The sequence below is a fragment of the Leptonychotes weddellii genome, chromosome 9, assembly GCF_054177405.1.
Source record: "Leptonychotes weddellii isolate Sample4059 chromosome 9, ASM5417740v2, whole genome shotgun sequence".
Classification (NCBI taxonomy): Eukaryota; Metazoa; Chordata; class Mammalia; order Carnivora; family Phocidae; genus Leptonychotes; species Leptonychotes weddellii.
Genome location: NC_138377.1, coordinates 101,375,255 through 101,392,707, shown reverse-complemented (window position 1 = coordinate 101,392,707; position 17,453 = coordinate 101,375,255). Strand labels below are relative to the sequence as shown.

General features: G+C 57.2%; 1 protein-coding gene across 2 annotated transcripts in view; it reads right to left on the bottom strand.

Annotated features, from left to right (window-relative positions):
* Positions 1-9,911, bottom strand: part of CSK (C-terminal Src kinase) — an 18,872-nt gene extending 8,961 nt beyond the window's left edge. Inside the window, exon 1 of one of the 2 annotated variants that reach the window (XM_081831397.1) lies at positions 9,307-9,911. The gene's annotated coding sequence lies outside the window, so the exon portion shown is untranslated. Of the gene's footprint in view, positions 1-8,101; positions 8,152-9,306 lie in introns of those variants that run through there. The other variant, XM_081831398.1, reaches the window with a different exon arrangement.
* Positions 9,912-17,453: the final 7,542 nt, after the last annotated feature.

Here is a 17,453-nt window from a genome sequence, read left to right as displayed (position 1 = left end):
CCAGGACCCTGGGATCATGACCTGAGCCGAAGGCAGACGCTTAACGACTGAGCCACCCAGGCACCCGTAAATAAAATCTTTTAAAAAAAGAAGACAAAACAAATGAACAGAGGCTGGGGAATATTCTCGATTAAACAGGACACTAGTGGGGCGCCTGGGTGGCTCAGTCAGTTAAGCGACTGCCTTCGGCTCAGGTCATGATCCTGGAGTCCCGGGATCGAGTCCCGCATCGCATCGGGCTCCCTGCTCAGCGGGGGATCTGCTTCTCCCTCTCGTGCTCTCTGTCTCTCTGTTCTCTCTCGCAAATAAATAAATCTTTAAAAAAAAAAAAAACAGGACACTAGAGACACAGGACACATTAACAAAATGGCATTTACACAAGGTGAGGAGGTGTTAACCAACCTTACTGCGGTAACTGTTTAGCAACACACATACATGAAGTCACCACGCCATACACCTTAAACTCACACATTATATGTCAATTACATCTCCATAAAGCTGGAAAAAAGGGAGAAAGTAACAAGACAACAAGATTCAATGAGTGATCCTGAACTGGATTCTGGCTCAGGGGAAAAAAATAGTAGGTATAAAAATCATTTGATGACAGTTGGGAAAATGGAAATGTTAGGTAATATTAGGGAATTTTAACATCAGTTTTCTTCAGTGTGATCATGGTACTGTGATTATGTAAGAGGTGCATGCTGAAGTACTGAGAAATGAAAGATATGATGCCTGTAACCAACACTCAAAAAACCAGCAACAAACCCCACATATACACGTCTAGGTATACAAAAGAGGTAAATCAAATGCAGCCAAATGTTAAGACCTGGTGAATCTGGGTAAAGGATATATGAGTATTCATTATACTATTATTTTAGCTTTTTATGATAATTATTATTTTTAAAAATTTTATTTATTCATTTCAGAGAGAGTGAGAGCCACACGAGTAGGGGTAGGGAGAGGGACAGATTCCCCGCCGAGTGCAGAGCCAGAAGCGGGGCTCGATCTCACAGCCCCGAGATCACAACCTGAGTGGAAATCAAGAGTCCCAACACTCAACCAACTGGGCCACTCAGGCGTCCCTATTATTATTATTATTAAGTAATCTCTACACCCAACGTGGGGCTCAAACTCACGACCCCGAGATCAAGAGTCCCACGCTCCACCCACAGTGCAGGCCAGGCGCCTTATTTCAGCTTTTCAGTAGGTTTGAAAAACTCCAAATAGGAGGCTATGAAAAAAGATAAGGTGCAGGACCTCATCCATGGCATGTTACAAGTTGTGTTTTTCAGGGGACATAAAAGTCATCCCTAAACTCAGATATGCAGAGATTATCTTTGAAAGACAGAGGAAACTGGCAACACGAGTCGTCTCTGGGATGGGAAGGGGAGGGAGTCAAGTTTAAGGGAAAATTACTTTCCATTGTGCATTTGCTATTTTGTCCTTTTTGATTTTTTTTTTTTTTTGAAAACCGCATGTATCTATTACTAACTTCCCCCTAAAAATAAGATTGAAAATAAATCACTTTTTGACCCCCCTCCGCCGCCAGGAGCCTTCCTTGGTTCCCCAGCTGTGCCTGCCCGGCTCCAGGACCTCCACAGCGTCTCTCACACACCCCGCAGTCCAGTGAGAACCTCACTGATCCTGGCCTGGGAGCTCTGTGGGGGGAAGGCGGGGAGCTGACTCATGTCCCCAGCAGGGGCTGAGCCCAGAGTGGCTGCTCAGTAAAGGAGTGCCGAAAGAATGAATGAAGCAACAAAGGAAAGGAGGAAGCTAGGCCGGCTGTGCCACACCAAGGTCCCCTAACTGACAGGACTGTATTTAACCCCGAAGGGACAGCAGTGGTCAGCACACCCGCCGAGGACAGGGGACAGGCGGCTTTGGAACTCTGTGAAGTCAGCGCTTCGCTCGGACTTCCTGCCCCAAACCCTGCTCCCAGCAGTCCTTGTGCTGGGGTCCCGGGAACAGGCTGGGCTTTGTGCCCAAGCACTGAGGTCAGTGGCTGCGGCCTCAGGCAGGCCTTTCTTGGTAGCCTGCACTGGCAGGGAGGTGGGAAGAAAGGAGAACTGGGAGCACAAAAACTCCCGGGCTGCCCTTTCCCTGCCCTGGGGGCAGCTGTAGGCGCGCCCCCGCCCCCGCGCCCCGCCCCCCCAGCATGTGCCGAAGGCCAGGGCAGGTCAAGGGGCTCCTGCCCTGCCCCCCTCACCAAAACTCTACTGCCCAATGGGGCGTGGGAGCCTTCAGTAACTGTTTACACCCAGCTAAAAATACCCACTGAAAAGGGAAGTGCACAAGAGACCTGGGGGATCTCGGGGCCGTGGCCCCCAGAGACTTTGGTTCTGCCACAGGACCCAGCTGGAGCGTCTGGGGGGCAGGGGCAGCTGCCGGAGCAACAGGAAGGTTCACTATGCCTTCTCATTCTTGGAGCCAGGGTTCCTGGAGCCTCCCTGTGCGACCAGCCCCATGCTGGGCGAGCCAGGATGGGTAGGAGGAAAGGACCCATGAGACCCCAAGTGGCTCTAAGAACCCCACTCATCTGTCTCCCCTCTGGGCCCCGCCCAAGGCCACCACCAAAATGCGGCCCTGCTTCTGTCCTCCTGGCTACCAGATAGTCAATCATGGCCAGGGGTGCTCAGTGCCCCCACAGACAAGAGAGACAAGGGCAACCCTGGAAAGTTTCCAGGAAGAAGGGGAGGGGAGCTGGAACCCGGAAGCAATTGGGAGTAGGGGTGTGCTAGACCAGGCCAGGATTAAGCTTCCAAAACTGGTATGGAAGAGTTAATTAAGGCAGAAGGTGGCTCAGGGTGGGGATCCACAGAGGCTCTGAAGCAGCCCGGAAGTTCTGACAGGTCACAGGACAGATAACAGGCAAAACTGAGCTTCCGATTTAGGCACGCCCCTTGGAAAGGGCAGTGCGCGCACCTGAGGAGGGCGGGGCGGCCAGCAGTTGGGCTGGTTTGGCAGCAGTATGATCGGCCCCACCTCTGGTTCTGCAAAGGACACTCAGGCTGAGGGCACCGCGGTGCCCCTGGCCGCACACCAGGCTGTGGGGCTGGAGGGTGCCTGCTGACCCTGGCGGGCGGCCCAGAGCCCTCAGCATACCCACCGCACACACGTCTCAGGGTCAGGCACTGCAGAACTGGGCACAAGACCCTCCGAGATGCCTAAACGTCTCCGGGGATCAAGAAAGGGCTGGAAGGTTGGCCCCACTTTGGCTCCAGTGTGTGCTGCCTGACCCCCCTCCCCACTCACCCTAGGCCTCCCTCAGTCTTCAGCACCCCTGCCCTAAGGGTAGGGGTGAGTTAATAGCTAAAAAATGTTTAATACGAAATTATAGCAACTCACTGCCTTTTTCCTGCCCCCAGTGGCTCTTGGGACCAGAAATCCCATCTAGTGGTTTGGGAGAGGTAGGGGCTGGAGTTAGAAAAGGCTAATGGGAAGCCACCTCCCCCAGGCACCACTGCGGCTTGAGGCTGAAACTCCTGGCCCAGAAAGGTTTCTAATTACCGCTCACGAGCCTAATTACCTACATGCACTGGGCAGCAGGGACTTGGGGCTTCCCCAGGGCCCTAACACAGGCCTCTGTCCCCCTGCCCCCCAGCACGGGCTGCAGGCTTTGCATGGTTATTTGCCTACACTTACATACAGCTTCTCAGCACTGACCTCCAACGATGACTTAAAAATCATGAGTGTCCTTGTCCTTTATCCTGAAGTCTCCTATGCACATTACAGGTGGGGGGACTGAGGCCCAGAGGCCCATGAACTGCCTAGAACTTTGGCCCCCAGATTCTTGGTCTCCCCATCTCAGAACTGGGGCCCACAGAACACACAGCTCAAAAGGTAAAGCTATGGGGGCCCAACACAAAGGACTTACGGTCTTGCTACCCACCTGAGGGACAAGGAGGTTATCAACACCCTCCCCTAGCAGGATGGGTAATGCAAATGAAATGAAATGGGCACAAGACCATGGGAAGGAAAGCATGGGAATGACAGCCGACTGACCCAACCCTGTGTTAGTTACTTATTCCTCAAAAACCCCTGTGAGGTTTTACTGTTGATCTCTGTTTGACAGAGGAGGAACCAGGCTTACCCAGCTTCCAAGGGGGTAGAGCAGGGATCTCAACTCAGATCAGTCTAAACTTGGTCAGGAGAAAAATCCCCAGCCTCTCCTTGGGCAGGACGGATGACACTCCGAAAACAGGCAGCTAGGTGAGAGCAGGCAGCTGAAGGGAGGTCTGCCTAGAGCCTGGCCTTCCTGCTCTGGGAAGCAGAGGTTACACTCGTGTGCCCACTCCTTGCTCGTCTGCCATATTCTGCTTTGCACGAAGAGGCCAAGAGTTTGTCCATGGCCATCTAGCAACTACAGAAGCCAGCAACCACAGGGAAGGCAGAAACTCCAAGCAAGGAGCTCAAACGCTTCTTGGTTTTCATGGCCTTTCCCCTCCAGGAAGTCCTCCTGGCTGCTCCAGCCTACGCAGATCCCCCAGCTTCTGAGCTCCCACCAGCCCTGCCAGGAAGTCGAACCACAGGCCTCCCCTGACTCCTCTCTGAGTCTGGTCTCTGCTGCCCAGCAGAGGAGCTCTTGGGCTTCCTTCTCCCTTCTCCCCTTCAGTCTCCTTGCGGCAGGGACGGCAGAGGATGCCGGCACAGGTCCCCAGGGCCAGCAGAAACTGGGTGCGGGCTGGGCAAGGCTGAGAAGCAGCAGGCAGGGTGGGCAGGTATCAGATGACACCCAGATTTTCACCCAGCCACAGGGCTTCCAAGTGTGTGGAGAGCAGCGGGGCGGGGTGGGGTGGGTGGTGCCTCTCTTCTGCTTGTTCCTGCAGCTCTGGGCCCTGATCACGGAAGGGGCGGGGGTGGGGGGGCAGGGGGACGGAGGGAAGCTGCGGTCGGAGGCCCAGCACCGCCGGGGCGCGCCTAGCTACTGTGTGATGAGAAGCTCCTTCATCGCAGTACCTCAAAACCAGGAAGAGAAACTGAGCAGGCAGAAAGGACGAACTGGGCTGCGTGGGGCCCTCAGGTCCCTGGACGCCTGCCAAGGGGAGCTCTTGGACAGTGGCTGGACAAAACACTTCCCCATTCTGGGCCTCCGCCTCCCCAGGGGAAAAATGGGATTCTCTCCCTGGTGTGGCCAGTCTGCCCCACTGGTGACGGATAAAAGAGATGCCCCCCATTGGTGGAGGACTCCCGATCCCCCAGTGGGGTTTGGCCTCTCCCAGGAAGCCCCCGGGGGTTTGGCCCCCAAAGCTAGCCTCGCCCTGCTCGCTTCTCCCCTCAGCCACGCAGGGAGCACACTAGCTCTTCCTTCACCAGCTCTTTATTTTTAGGTCTGAATTTGACTTTAATCATTACTTAGCGGATTCTATTTCCAGCCCTCGAATGAAGGGACCCACAGGAGAGGGAGGGAGGGAGGCAGTGCTCCCTGCCCGGCGTGGGGGGCAGCCTGCTCCTCCACCCATCCTGTCCCCAACCAAGGCGGGGGAACCGAGAAACACCCAAAGGGCTTGCCCCAGCCAGGCCAGCATCTTGGAGGGGACCCCACCCTGTGACCTCATCCCAGCCCAAGCTGTGGGACAGGAGGGCAGTTGTAATGCCCACTTCCCCTGCGCCAAGACCGGGGAGGAGGGAGACACTCCACAGGCGAACATCTAGCAGCTAGAATCTGAGGTCCTGTGCCTGAGGGATCTCTGCACCGAATGGGCCCCCTGGGGGAGCACCTCCGGCCTAGGTTAGTCCTGGGCTACCCTAGGGTCATCTGGGGCTATGGTCTCTCAGGCCCCAGGAGTGCCAAGTTGAGACTGCTTTCCTCCTACTGCCCGCAGTGTGGCCCCAGGAGGGCACTCCCAGTTACTCTGGCCTCCACAGAAGCAGAACGAGAGGAAGAAAGGGGGCGTCACAGCAGTATGCACTCAGGTCAGACCCACGTACCCCCTGCCGAAGAGGAGCCCGCTACACACAAGACCTCCCCAGTGATTTGTGGACCGCTATGCTCCCTTTCCAACTGCTAGGCCAGAAACCCTCCCCCCACCACCCCCCACACCACTGGGAAAGGGTAGGGCGATGGGGCTGGCATGCCATCCCTGGGTTGGGGCTCAGGATGCCTGGGCTCTTTGCCCAAGTCGTGGTTTTCCCAGGGAAAGTAGGCCTCTGGCTCCACTAGGGAAATTTGGGGTGGCCTAGGAAGTAGCTGAAGCTGGCCTGGGGCAGGAGGCAGCCGGGCTCTCAGAGGAGAGGCCTTGTCCAGTCAGCTCTGGTGCCTGGAGACCAAAGGGGAATGGGGAGGGTCAGGTTCGTGTCCTAGAGCAGCCAATCACATGGTGATGGGGAGGGGAGAAGGCGAGGAGGTGGGACAGGGCACTGGCCAGTGTGGGGCTCCACGGGCCAAGACCAGCCCTCTGCTGGGTGGGCCACCAGCCGAACCTGGCCCAGGCATGGTCCCTACACACTGATGCGGCCCGCCGTGGGTGCTTGGTGAACAACGCCAACCTCTCCTCACAAAGTGCTTACTGAAGGCTGGGGCGGTGCCAGGTACTTTCTAGTACCTTGGTTAGTTAGTTCGGATTCTTCTCATATTCCCCTCTGGCCCAGGAATGGCCATCCCGTGGTGTACATAAAGGAACCCCATCTCGGAGGTGACCAGCCTGAATGGCGTGGCTGGACCTGGAACCACATGGGCTGGGTGCCAAGCTGCCCACTCTTTGCCATACACCAGGCTGCTCTGGGGGCCTGTGGTCCCACCCGCTGTCACGGTGACAGGTGAAACAGCGAGCCTACTAGTCAGGGGGCTTGGGGGAGCCTGCTGCAGCCGAGCGGTTTGGAATAGGGCGCAGCTTCTCGGAGGCGAAGTTCCCCGGGCAGAGTTCCACCTTGTGTGGGCAACACGAGAAAATGCTCAGAGACAGAGAACTGAAAGGAAAAAAGGTGTCGTGGTGCACATATTCAAATGACAACAGCAAGGAAGGAAACAAAAATCAGGAAAAGACAGGGAGGGAACTCCAAAATGCAAAGAGTAGCTCCTCTGATGAACAAACTGTGATTCTTGTGTCGTTTTCTACGTTTCCTGTAGCGCCATGTTGTTACTTTCTGCATTAAGAAAGTAACACGCACATAGTTTTCTCCTGAGCTCAGATTTGCTTCCGTGGGACCTGAATGCCCCCCAGATCCGGCCCTGACATCTGGGACATCTTCCACGGGACAGCCTTTCTGATACGGAAGAGCCCGTCAGGCACGTGCGGGTCTCTCCCTACCTTCTCCTTCCTGGACCAAGCACCTCTTTCTCTGGGGACTGTGTGTCAAGGCTTCAAAATGCCTCAAAAGATAGAGCCCGGAACTGGACCCAGGCCATTCTGCCCGCTGAGGCCTCCTGGCAGCTTGCTCGGGCATCTGCATCACACACTGTGAATCCTCGGCCTCAGCCCCTGCCTGTATTCTGGGCTGCTCCATGGTGGCTCAGCCTCTTGGGGCCAGGTGCCCCCTGCAGCAGCCCTGGAGACGATCATCTGGTCCTTCCTTGCCCCTGACCCAACGCAGAGAGAAGAGCTGCCACTTCTGAGAGGCAGGAAGGCACCAAGCTCACCAGATAAAAAAACGCATCTCTGCACCTGCACTAGCCTAAAGCCAGAGCCTTTCCTACAAAGGCCTCGGGACCCTGGGGTCGCACGCATACAGCTCACAGTCAGTATAAAAGCGTCCAACCTTCAGGCCTCAGCCCCAGGCCCCCAGGCTGCAAAGGAAGTTCGGGCCGGGTGTGGGGAGCCTCAAAGGCCCACCACATCTGGGTCCCCTCCACAATGCATGTCGGGGTAACTGGAAAAAAACCTCTACATCAAGGGCAGAGTCCTGAGCAGGACAAAACTACCAGTGGCCCCAAGGGGGCCCAGACGTAGTTCAACATCCTCCAGGGAACCTCCCACCCTCCAGGGAGGACGAGGATCCTGCCACACTCCCAACCTCCCTCCTGCTGCCTCTGCCCCGTTCCTATGAGGGTCCCACCACGAAAGACACTGGAACCACCAAAGGGTGGGGAGCTTGGAACAGGCGCCCTGTGTGTGCCCACTCTGACCACGCTCCTATGCCAAGGCTGTGGAAACAGGGCTCTCACCTTCCCCATGTGGATCCCATCCATGTTCTGAACCCGGCTGCTCCAGTGCTGGCTGGGCCAGACGTGTGGGAGGCCTGGGGCGGGACTGACTACCAGGCTGTTTCAACTCAGCGCCAGGGCCCCACCACCCAAGGTGCCCCCTCCCACCACATCCCCTGTCGGTGGGACCCACCGCAGGCACCAAGGGGAAATCCCACGGGCAGTACCAGGGCTGCCTGAGCCCAGACCCAGGCAGAGCTGGGGCCGGAAGCCCTCTGTAGGGAAGCACGTGCTCACCCCACAAGGTCCCTTGGGTCAGGCTGGGGGCCTGGGTCCTCGGTGGGTGAAGGTACCTGCCTGGTTTCCCTCCACCCACAGCAGTGCAGCTCGGCGGAGCACAGGAGGAAAGGATAGACAGCCTGTCTCGGCCAGAGACCTGGGGTAGCAACTCCCCCCTCTGAGCCTCAGTACACTGGTCCTCAAAATGGGAGGGGAGGTGAACCCCTAGTTAAGCTCCAAGGATCTGGTGGCTGGACACGCCTCTTCCTGACACCTGGCCTGGGCCCTGAGGAGTCTGGGAGAATGAAATGACCAGGCTGCCAGGAGATGGGGGCATGCTCCTAATGCCCAGTGTCCCATCCACCCACACAGAGGCCCTGCCCTGTTTCCCCACCCAAGGGTCACAGGTCCCTTGGCTTAGGCCTGCTCTTCTGGGAGGCCAACAGGCTCAACCTCTAGCAAGCTCAAGGGAGGTGGCTGGGCCCTGGGGTTCCTAAGAAGAGCCAGCTGGCTCCTCGGTGGGGGAATGAGGGAGGGTTCAGAACAGGGCAGGCCAGGGACCTGCAGGGAGGGCCTGGGGAGGCAGGGAACGGCCAAGCGTCCATTCTCTAGAGCCCTGGCCTATGCTGCCCCCCTCCTTCCAGGCTCCAGCCAGCCCCAACCCCGGGGTTGTGGGGCAAGGAGGGGACAGACTCGGAGTGGCCTGAGACAAGTCCGCGGGGCTCACAGGGCAGCACCTCCCTGGTGAGGTCCCCTCCTAGTCGGGCTGACAGTGACTCCCGGGAGAATTCGAACCGGAGAGGAGGGGGGTAAGGTACGTGGGGGATGGGGAGTGGACGTGACCGCAGCTGCAACGGAAGCAACAGAAGCGGGACGCACGACCTCCAACCTCATCCCCTCGGGAAGCATTCGGACGCCCACCTCCTCCAGGCCCTCCAGGCACTCACCTCTCTCGGGGCACTGCGGTCCGGGCCACCTCGCTGCGGGCAGCATCAGCGGCCTGCGGGACGGTCCATGCGGCCAGGGGGGAGGGGAGGGGCGCAGGGGTCCCCGGGGGGTACGGTACAAAGAGGTATTGGTGCGAAAAGAGGGGGAGGAGGGACGGCCAGACAGAGGCAGGGGGGATGGCCGCGCGGCCCGGGTCGGGGAGGGAAGAAAGGCGGGGGAAGGGGGGCGGGAGGGAGTCGGGGGGAGGAAACAATGTAGCCGGCGCAGCCCCGGCAGAGTTCCGCTTCCGAACGCCGCCACCGAGGTTCGAGTTTGGAACGTCGCGCCGGCCGCCGGGATCTGCCCCGGACGCTGGATCGGGGGCCGCGGAGGCTCCCCGCGCTCCACGCCCCGGAGGCTCTGGCGGCCACAGGCTGGCTGGGGCGGGAGGGACGGCTGGCCGGGGGCCGGCCCCGACGGCGGCGCGGCCGGGCGGTCGCCCCGCTCGGACCCCACCCCGGCAGGCCCCCCGGGCAGGGTGCGGGGTGGGGCGGGAGCGGGAGGGCGGCGGTGGTGGCGGCGGCGGCGGCCGAGCTCGGCTTGCCCGGGGCTTCGCTGGGAGGAAGCTCGCAGGCCTGGCGAGAGGAAGCGCGGCCCGGATCCTCCGCCCGCGGCAGCGCGCCTGCGCGAGGGGGCCTGCCCGGCGCGCGGCGGGGCGTGGGCCGGAGGAGTGGCGCCCCCTGCCGGGCGCCGGGGGCACTGCGGGGGGTGTGTCCGCGCCCACGCCCTGCCCCCACCTGCCGGCCTGCGCTGAAGGCTCCCGAAGGTCCCTCCGGGAGGGCCGACCTGGCCGCCGTGGGGCGACCTCCGAGCCTTCTCTGGGCTCCGGTCCCCGATGTAGAAGCGATTGAGGCCGGACCTGGGCCTCTCTCCTCGGATCTATAGTGAAGAGTAGGCCTCATTCGCAGCTACTAGTAAGCATTCATTCACTCCTTCATTCAAACGATTCCTGGCTCTGACAACGTGACAACGTGACACGTTCTGTTCTGAAGTCCGCTAGAAGGGCCACTTCACCTTACTGTCAGGGGGTTCTCAGCAGGATAACCGACAGGCCAACAGACAAGTGCGAAGAAACAACTGATAAAGGTGGAGAGGTGGTGTCCGAGGTCCACAGAAAGCAGGAAAGAGGGGAGGGCTAATGGGAAGGCTTAATAGAACTGGGACCCCAGGTGGGGGAACAGCCTGGACAAAGGCAGGCAATGATGGGAACCCTTGAAGGCTAGGGAACCCTAAATAGCTCAGTATGGCTGCAATTTGCAGAGTGGGTTCAGGAGAGTGGTGGCAGATGGGGTCTCTGCAAGCTGCAGGGAGGAGAGATCCAAGGAAGTTGTGGGACTTTCTTGGCTTTATTTTCGGCCTGGAGGCAACGAGATTGTTGGCAGTAGCTGTGTGACCTTCGGAAAGTTACTTAAGCTCTCTGCGCTATGGTTTCCCCATTTGGTAAAATGGGGGAAATAATAGCACCAATTTCTTAAGGTTTTGTGGTGAGGAAATGAGTTAAATAATTTAAAGTGCTTAGTGTGCAGTGTTTGGCACGTGATCAGCCCTCAGTTAAGTACCACTGTTACATATCGCAGTTAATGAGGAGCAGGGAAGTGGTCTGCTCTGAGCCACAGGAGTAGACGGTGTGTGTGGCTGTGTGTGCGTGGGGGAGGGGTTAGTGATGGAGGAGAGACCAGACTGGTGTAGGTAGGAGGCGTCAAGGCACTTCTTAGGGACTGGGCCCTGAAGGAGTCGGGGCTGGGTGGGCAGAGAGGAGGGGCACTGTCTGGTGGGGGAAATGAGGCATACTGGCAAAGTCTAGTGTACCCAGACTGAAGGAATGAGAGGGACAGTAATGGGCCCGTGGGAGAGTGAGCTGGAGAGACAGCGTGGCTGAGTGTGCAAAGAGCCTCAAACGCCAGGAGCATGAGTTGGGTGTGGCAGTCAGTTAAGCGTTCAACTCTTGATTTCGGCTCAGGTCATGCTCTCACTGTCCTGAGAGCAAGTTCGGGGTTGGGCTCTGTGCTGGGCAGTGGAGCCTGCCTAAGATTCTCTCTCCTTCTCCCTCTGCCCCCCACCCTCCACACGTGCACTCTCTCTCTCTCTCAAAAATTAATTAAAAATAAAAAAGGAGGGAAGTAGTAGTCATACCTCTACCCTTTGAGGAGACATCAAGTCTCAGAGATTGCTATGGTGTAATGGAAAAAAGCATGGACTGGGGGTTCAAATCTCGCAGTTAAATCTCAGCTGGGCCACTGACTAGCTGTGTGACCTTGGGCTAGCTACTTAAGGTCTCTGAGCTCAGTTTCCTCTTTTGTAAGATCAGGCTCAAAATATCCTTCTGCTCATGAGAGATGCTGCAGATTCAGCAAGATAACCGCCCTGGGGGTGAGGAGGAGGAGGGTGCTCAGCCCCGGTTGGTTTCCCTTTCTTTCCTCTGAGGTCAAGATGGAATGATAAAGTAGTGCTGTGTGGGGCCACCGCTCAGCCTGAAGGAAAGCGGCAGCTCTGCAAAAGGCTCCTGAAAGGGAGAAGTTGACAGCTCCCCTCCCCCGACGGGGTCAGCTGGTGAAATGGGAAGGGACTGTGGGGATTTGGGGAAAATGCTCTAATTCCTGTCCCAGTTTTGTCACCAAGCCATCATCCTTTATCCCCAACACATATGATTTCCTCCCCTGGTTTGCTGCGGCCGCGAGTATGAACTTTGGAGTCAAATAGAGTTGCGTTTGAATCCTGGCTCCGCCTCTCCACGGCGGAATGAAATACATTTTTTACCTTCCCTGCATCCCAGGCCCAGGGGACAAATCAATAAAGCGCCCTGGCCCACTAGGTATGCGCTAGCGGGAGAGCTGGTTAACCTCCAACTCCCCCAGGCATTTCTCATTCACTCACTCACTCCACAAATGCTTATTGAGCACCTACTAAGTGCTTGCCACTGTCCTGGAGGCTGGAGATGAAGGTGCAAGCAAGGCCACCAGGGTTCTTGCCCAGCAGGTTAAACAAACAGGGTGATTAGACACTGTGGCAGGAAGGCATGAATGCTGGGTGGAAGAGAATAGGCTAGGGGAGCCAGGCACAGAGGCTCAGCAGCTTGAGGAACAGTCAGAAGGCCAAGGTGACAAGGCCCACAAGCAGGGGAGAGAGGTATTGGAGGAAAGGGCCAGATCCCAGGGGTCCTTGTGGGCCAGGTGTTTTATTACATGAATTTGGATTTTAATATATGGCCAATGGGGAGCCAGGGGTGATGGGCATTGGGCCCCGTGGACAAAGGTGAGGCACGTGACAACTCTTGCTCAGGTACTGTTTGTGGGGAGTGAGGCTCCTGGAGAAAGCAGGCCTAATCCTTGGGTACGGCTGGAGCATCTGGGGGGAAGGTGGTGGTCTTTGCTGAGGTGGGGACAACCTGGGAGAGGCGCAGGGGTGGGGAACGCTCAAGAGCTAGAGTTTGGACAAACCGGGTTTAAAGCCCCTGTGAGACATGGAGATGTCAAGCTGGCGCTTGGAGCCAAGTCCTACAGACAAGGCCACTGTGGCTTGAATGTAAAGAACTTTCCCAGAGTCCCACCCCCAAGACTGGGATTTGGGTCTGAGGACCTCCAAAGCCTGGAGCACCAAACAGCCTCAGAACTCAGCAGACTATAGGAAAAGAAATCATCAGAGGAGGGAGGTCCTTGGGTTTTAGGACTGGGGAGGAAATTTAAGAGAAGCACTCCCCCTGCCACCCCCACCCTGCCCCCACCCCACCCCCGCCAGGTAGGCTCCAGCGCTTGCTCTTCCAGGCTGGGCTGCTAGTCTCCACCCTGGGGGGGAGTCAAAAAAGAGAGACTGGAAACTCATGGATGTGGAGGACGGAGCTCAGGACTTCTGGCTTCATTTTAATAATATGAGCTAGACTAGCTCTCCGCAGAGTCGGGTTGGTCGTTGGTTGCCAGAAGTCCAGAGCTTAAGCACCTTTATGGATGGACTGCACTGTGTTCCCCAGGGGGTCTTGGGAAGGGGAGGACCTCTCCTCCCTCCATCCTGCCTCCTCCCCTCCCCCCTTGGTCTGAGAGGACAGTTTAGAGAAGCTGGTGTGAAATAGTTTGAAACTCAGACCTTCTGGGCGGTCCCCCAGGGCAGAAAACAGGAAGCCAAGATTAAAGGCAGATCTCCAGCAAAGTCCCCTTCTAACTTCCTGCAGAGCAGGTGCTCAGGCTGAGCTGTGAGCAGCTACCCTTGCTTGACAGCCCCTCAGGCAGCCTCCTTCGGCCTTGCCATCACCATCTCCACTGGTGAGCGCCTGCCAGGCCCTTGGGGAATGAGCCTCCTCCAGAAAGAGGCTGTGGAAGGTGGAAGTTGGAAGGTTCGGTCACTGGGGAAGAGGCCTAGTGGCACTGATAGGAACTAGCACCTGGGGACCCCCGGGCAGCAGTGAGACCAAGTGGAAAGGGCTTTGGGGGTCACTCAGGCCTGCTGTGAATGCCACTGCCCTCCTGCGGGGTCTCGCTGACATGAAGGGTGGAAGCAGTAGAAAGAGGGGCTCGAGGGAAGGTGGCTAGGGAGACCAGACCCATGTCAAGGGCTGGGAGTCCCTAGGGAAGGGCAGAAACCAGGAGACAGTGAGAGGCCACAGCGGCCTCTGACATCTCGAAGCCAGGGGCTGCTCGGCTGGATGGCCACGCTGATATCCACAGCTGCTAAAAGCTCAGGGAAACAGAGGCCAGGATGGGCTTCCCCTGGGACCTCTTTCCCTTCCTGACCTGCAGGACAGCAGGCTTCCATGGGATCCCTCAAGTCAAGAAGCTGCACCTGCCTCATGTAGGGGCAAGGCCTTGGCTTTCTGCACAAGCCTTCGAGCTTCAGCCTGAACTCCCACCCTTACAAAGCTGTCCGTGGGAGTGAGCGTGGCTACCTGGAATGTAGGTGTGTCACACATTGAAAACCTCCCTCCTTGGGCTGGCAGAGTTTATCACGAGGACGAGGTGTTGGCCTGGGAAACGGAGGCTTTAGGGACAGACCTTGCTTCTGACTTTGGGCAAGGCCTCCCTGTCTAGGCCTCAGCTTCCCCACCTGTGTGCTGAAGGGTCACAGCTGGGGTTCTCCTGCAGATCTGAATCTTCCAACTTCTGACTCCCCGGGACTAGGGAGCTGCCATTTGCTGAGGACCTACTATGTGCTGGGTACCTCATTATTATTACTGATGATGACGCCTAATATTTACTGAGCGCTTACTCTGCACAAGCTTTTTTTTTTAATGTCAGATTAAGGTCCGTTCTCTTCACTGCACCTGTTTGCTCCAGGGAAATTTCCTAGGAAGTCAGTCTTTGTTTCTGACGTGATGGTGCTAGAAGTCTTGGTGGCGGTGGTTTGGTGGCTTCGTGGCATTAGTGGTGTTAGTGGTGGTGGTGACCCAACTGAAAGGTCACTGGGGCGCTGGCAGGACCCACTCTTGTGGCCTGAGGCCGCCCGCACGTGGCCCTTCCCCCACCAACCTCAAAGGTCATGGGTCCTGGGCTGCCTGATTCAGAACCTCCCGGAGGTGGGAGGCTGCAGAGCTAAGTCCCGGGCACAGACTGGTTAAGGTACCTGTCGTCCCTGCCAACTGTCTCAATGCTTCCCTCATAGCACATATTTCTCTCCTCCTCAGTCCCTGTCTTCTTGGGATGTTCTGGCTAGTGGGGCACGGATGTGAGACGAGGTGATGGGAGTTACCAGGAGGGTGTGCAGGTGCGCTGTGGGTTCAGAGCAGAGGAAACCTCCTCACCTGAGCGCTCAGACCAGGCCTGGGAAGCAGGCCGAGGGGCATCAGGAGCAAAGGCAATAGAGCTGAAAGGGGTAGAACTTGCGAGAGGGGAGGGAGGGGGCCAGGATGGAGTGATGGGCAGGGTAGGGGGGCAGGGCCCTGGAGCCCAGCCTCCTGGGGACCTCGGGAGTCTGTGGACCTCCTCCCCAGGCAGAGGGTCCCTGCTCTTTGGGAGTTTTACCATAGTGCCGGCTGCGCATTCGGATTTTTAAAGATACCCCTCCTTACAGGTGGAGAATTGACTGACTTTCTGTCCTCCGGGAAGCTGCAATGATTGGCCCAGGTCCCAAGGCTAGATCCCTCCCCTCTGCTGGGCCCCTCAAGGGGCTCTGTCAGCATCGCAGCACTGACTCCCCCTTTGTTGGGGGCGTTCCTGATCTGCTCTTGGGGGCTGAAATGCAGCGCTCAGAGGTTGGTTGAAGGAATGAGTAACATGAATTAGAGTTAACAATAATAATAACTAGGTAACACTCATATGGGGCTAACAATGTGCTGTCCTAAGGACTTTACATGTCCTTTTTTTTTTTTTTAAGATTTTATTTATTCATTTATTTGAGAGAGAGAAAGCATGAGAGGGGGGAGGGTCAGAGGGAGAAGCAGACTCCCCGCTGAGCGATGCAGGACTCCATCCTGGGACTCCGGGATCGTGACCTGAGCCGAAGGCAGACACCTAACTGACTGAGCCCCCCAGGCGCCCCACACTTTACATGTCTTAATGGGCATTTCATCCTCGCAATATACTTGCAGAGTAAGGACCCTTGTTATCTCTGTTTTGCAGATACAGAAACTTAAGAGGGATTCCATGAGGGAGCTCAGTTGCCAGATCCTGGGTGGGGGAGGAAGGACCCAGGATGCCACCACATCCTTATCACCCAATTTCTTTTAACAGCTCTGAGTTAGAGTCCTGGCCTCACTCCTGCCCAACTGTGTGACCTTAAGTAAAAGTCACTTAACCTTTCCGAGGTTCAGTTTCCTCCTCCATAAAATGGGAACGAGAGGCCCACCTCACAGGGTACTTATGATGCTAACCAGAGGCCATGAGAAGTTAACCACATAGTCCAGTGCTTTGGCACAAAGCGTGTTCTCACTCCGCTGGCAGGCAGAAGAGAAGTTTTGCTCTGAGTCCCCAAGAGGCTATGTGGTCCTGGCTCCCCCCTCCCCCCACCAGACCCCTTGCCCTCTAAGCACTCAGCAAAGCTCCCTGAGGCTTTTGTCTGAGCCTGCCCCTACAGTTGGCTACAGAATGGCTGGCGAATTCAAGCCCTCCTTCAGCATTTCACCAAATATTGAAGGTGTGTTTACTACTCTCCAGGTTCCAGAGCCCCAGGGATCGGGCAGGGCCCGAGCTTTCTTGGTTGTCCCCTGGAGCGCTGGGCTCATAAACCCTCTTCTAGGTTGCTGCCCCCACCCCCCCAGTGCTGCCCAGAGACTCTCATCTGCCAGGTGTCATCTTTGAGCTGAGCCAACGTCCACCCAGATATGCGCAGGCTCTGCGTTGCAGATTGGAAGCCCCAGCTAGTGCTGTTTTGCCTTCTTCGAGGGAACTGTTTTGGGGAAAGCAAGAAGAGGGGTCCTGGGGTTCTCCAAGGTGCAAAGATTGGAAACTTGCCCCAGGGTGGGGGTTGACAAGGAAAAGGAGCAGGAGGTTTGCCTGGCTTGGGCTGCAAGCTAGAGTAGCTTAGTGAGGTCAAGCTTTTGCAAATCACATGCAAATCCTCTTGCTCAGGTGTTGTACCTGTGAATAGGCCTGTGTGCCAACACCCTCCCTGTGGGAGATTAGGGGAGCTTTGGAAAGACCCCTCCCTTGGTTGGGAGTGGAGTGGAGCTGGGCAGGGAGGGGACCCTCTCTGAGCTGAAGGAGGTTCCAGAAGGCCCCTGAGTCAGGAATGAGGCCAGGAGGGCCTTTCTTCAGTGGGCTGCAGGGAGCCTGGGGGGAAGCGTTCCCTCCCTCTGGTTGTTAGGCCCCCCAGAGTTTAGTTCTGAATTGGGGGTGTCTGGGAGGAGTGAGCTCTCTGAGGACAGGGGCAGGCTCCCTTTCCTCTGTCTGTCCACGGGGTGGCACAGAGCCGTGGCAGGGCGAGTTCAGGTTGGAGAGATGGGCCTCTTATCCCCTACCCCGCCCCCCCCACGGGGGCCATGCAACTCCAGCCCCTCAGCAGCCGGTAGTGCTGGACCTCAATCCCCAGCTCCTCTGGCCAACCAGCAGGGAGAGTGGCAGCTTCGGAGAGAAGTCAGGCCTGCCTGGGTCTGAGAGCCCGGGTCCTAGGTGCTTGATGTTGACAGGGACCTAGCGTTGGTTGAATGAGTGAAGGATTAAGGTTGGAGTGACAGGACCAAAGTTTG